The sequence below is a fragment of the Heterodontus francisci genome, chromosome 37, assembly GCF_036365525.1.
Source record: "Heterodontus francisci isolate sHetFra1 chromosome 37, sHetFra1.hap1, whole genome shotgun sequence".
Classification (NCBI taxonomy): Eukaryota; Metazoa; Chordata; class Chondrichthyes; order Heterodontiformes; family Heterodontidae; genus Heterodontus; species Heterodontus francisci.
Genome location: NC_090407.1, coordinates 33489495 through 33493007, shown reverse-complemented (window position 1 = coordinate 33493007; position 3513 = coordinate 33489495). Strand labels below are relative to the sequence as shown.

The following is a 3513-nucleotide window of genomic DNA, read 5'->3' as shown; positions in this document are numbered from 1 at the left end:
TAGCCAGAATTATTTTAAAAATAGGCTATCCTAAAGATTTCTTTCTTTGAGGGAAAACTGGTTTAATTCTTTGGACACAAATAAGTGTCTATAAGAGTTTGTCTGGTTTGAACTTAATTAAAGGAGATTCATAGGGATGTACTCCTGATTTGGTTTAATCCCTATAAGGGGTTAAAGTCATAGATCACTCCAAACCAGTCCATGTCTGCATTTCAGCTTCATTCCTCATCGAACTCTATCGGCATAACCCTGTAATCCTTTCTCTCTTATATTTTTTTTTATATTTCCAAAATATACTTTATTCATAAAAATCTGTAAAAATTACATTCCCAAACAGTTTAAAACAGCATCAAGTCAAAAAATACAAACAGTGCAAAGGTGATCAGTTTCCTTCTATACAATCATGAGTTGCCTCACAACTCTTCCATTTCATTGTCATGCCATATACATTTTTACATTTACAGCACACAAAATTTCTCCGATACAGTTCGAGGGGTTTCCCATGGATCCAGCCCCTCAGTTCAGCTTGGTGGGGGGACCTTACACTGTGGTCTTTCCCCATTGAGCCTTTGCTGCGGCTGCACCAAGCTTTAGTGCGTCCCTCAGCACGTAGTCCTGGACCTTGGAATGTGCCAGTCTGCAACATTCGGTGGTGGACAACTCTTTGCGCTGGAAGACCAGCAAGTTTCGGGCTGACCAAAGGGCGTCTTTCACCGAATTGATAGTCCTCCAGCAGTAGTTGATGTTTGTCTTGGTGTGCGTCCCTGGGAACAGCCCGTAGAACACAGACTTCTGTGTTACAAAGCTGCTTGGGATGAACCTCGACAAAAACCACTGCATCTCTTTCCACACCTGCTTTGCAAAGACACATTCCAGGAGGAGGTGGGCAACTGTCTCTTCCCCACCACAGCCACGGCGGGGGCATTGTGTGGAGGGGGCGAGACTTCGGGTGTGCATGAAGGATCTGACGGGGCGGGCCCTTCTCACCACCAGCCAAGCTACATCTTGGTGCTTGTTTGAAAGTTCTGGTGATGAGGCATTCCGCCAAATGACTTTGACGGTCTGCTTGGGGAACCATCCGACAGGATCCACCGTCTCCTTTTCCCGTAGGGCCTTGAGGACATTCCGTGCAGACCACTGCCTGATGGACCAGTGGTCAAAGGTGTTTTCCCGCAGAAACTGCTCCACGAAGGATAGGTGGTATGGCACGGTCCAACTGCATGGAGCTTTCCGCGGCAATGTGACCAGGCCAATCCTTCGCAACACCGGGGACAGATAGAACCTCAGCACGTAGTGACACTTGGAGTTTGCGTACTGGAGGTCTACACATAGCCTGATGCAGCCGCACACGAAGGTGGTCATCAGGATGAGGGCCACGTTGGGTACATTTTTCCCGCCCTTGTCCAGAGATTTGAACATCGTGTCCCTCCGGACCCGGTCCATTTTAGATCCCCAGATGAAGCAGAAAATGACTCGGGTGACCGCCACAGCGCAGGAGTGGGGTATGGGCCAGACCTGCGCCACGTACAGCAACAACGTGAGCACCTCGCACCTGATGACCAGGTTCTTACCCACAATGGAGAGAGATCGCTGCCCCCACATGTGCAACAAAAGTTGAGCCTTGGCTACTCGCTCCTCCCAGGTTTTGGTGCACGCCCCGGCCCTTCCGAACCATATCCCCAGCACCTTCAGGTAATCTGACCTGACGGTGAAGGGGACAAAGGATCGGTGAGCCCAGTTCCCAAAGAACATGGCCTCGCTCTTGCCGTGGTTAACTTTGGCTCCCGAGGCCAGTTCGAACTGGTCGCAGATGCTCATCAGTCTGCGCACAGACAGCGGATCCGAGCAGAAGACGGCGACGTCATCCATGTACAGGGAGGTTTTAACCTGAGTGCCTCCGCTGCCTGGGATTGTCACCCCTCTTATGCTCGCATCCTTCCTAATAGACTCAGCAAAGGGTTCAATACAGCAAACAAACAAGACTGGTGAGAGAGGACAGCCCTGATCGCTTCTCGGCCTTTTGGCTAAGATCAAGTATAGTATCTGTTTTTATCAGTACTTACTTGGTTGAGAAGAGACCATGATCATTGCCTTTTGATCCTGGGTAGGCTTTGAGTAAAATGGCTGTAACCAATCTTCGAGCTTCAGGCCTGGGAGTGCGCAACACTGTTCGGGTGGTCATGAAGGACAAGGAAGGAGATGCACCGGTCGATCGCACCTTCTTCATCAAGAGGATCCTCTTCGATTGCTGCGGATTTCAAGCGACGGACGTCTTCTGCCTGCAGGATTTCCCCAGCAGTGGATACTTCGACGTGACGTTCCGAAACGTGGCGGGATGCATCAAGTTCCTGAAGGCGTTCAAGAAGAAAGGGGACCGGGCGCCACTGTCGATCCTCACAGCGGAGCCGCTCTTTACGCTTCCGTCACAACGGGACCGGGTGGTGACGATTCACCTCTACAACCCCCATGTTCCGGTGGTGGATGTACTCACCTTTGTCGCCAAGAGGTGGCCAGCAGCAGCACTGATGTCAAGGACCCCTTTGGGATTTGGACCAGCAAGCGGCAGGTCAAGGTGACCTTGAAGGTCGATCCCAGTGGAGCCATCATCCACCCTCCCTCCAGCTTCGCTATCGGGGGAAGTCGAGGCTTCTTGGTCTACGCTGGGCAGCCCAGAGTTTGCCGCACCTGTGGCAAATCTGGTCACGTGGCAGCCAACTGCAGCACGGTTGTTTGCAAGAACTGCAAGGAGGAAGGCCATCAGACCAAGGACTGTAAGCAGACTAAGTGTTGCAACTTGTGCAGTGCGGCAGGCCATCTCTACAAAACCTGCCCCAAACGCTGCCTCAGTTATGCTCAGGCGGCAAGGTCCAAGGAAAGGCCGGGAGAAGGTTCGACGAAGGCGTCTGGTGTTCGAAAGACCAGCAACCTTCCCCATAGTGAGGAACTTCAACCTGAGAAGAAGGAGGAAGGGGAGGCAGCTGAAACCAGCGACCCAGCACCTACCCTGTGCTCGGAAACCCCTCCTCCACAGACATAATCAATGGAGGAGGAGGCAGCAGATGGACAAACGGGTCAGTGGCAAGTGGTCCAGAGGAAAACCACAAAGAAAAAACATCCAAAAGCGGAACAGGCCACCACCCAAACCAGTGGCAAGAGGAGGCTACCTTCTGAATCAGACTGCAACAGCTCCTCTTCACTGGACGGGGGAATGCTGGAACGACAGCCCCTTCAAAAGAGGCGGCAGAACTCCAAGGAGATGGAAGATAAAGCATCCCAGCCCCCGGGCACTGGAAGCTGTGATGGGCCCGGCGTGCCCCAACCCCAAAGCGCCACACGTAACGACGTGGCCAACGCATCTCAGCTCCGGGACACTGAGAGCAAAGACACGTCTGGCGCACCTCAGCTCCGGGAAGCCGGGAGCAGTGATGTTTTCGAGGAGGAACAGATGGAAGCAGCAGAGGATAACTCAATCTTTGCTGCCTACAAGACCCCCCCCCCCCGATGTCACCCCAG

The 3513-nt window shown here is 52.4% G+C and overlaps 1 pseudogene; it reads left to right on the top strand.

The window, feature by feature from the left end:
• The first annotated feature begins 2004 nt into the window (after positions 1-2004).
• LOC137352280 (U2 spliceosomal RNA) lies at positions 2005-2113 on the top strand (annotated as a pseudogene).
• Positions 2114-3513: the final 1400 nt, after the last annotated feature.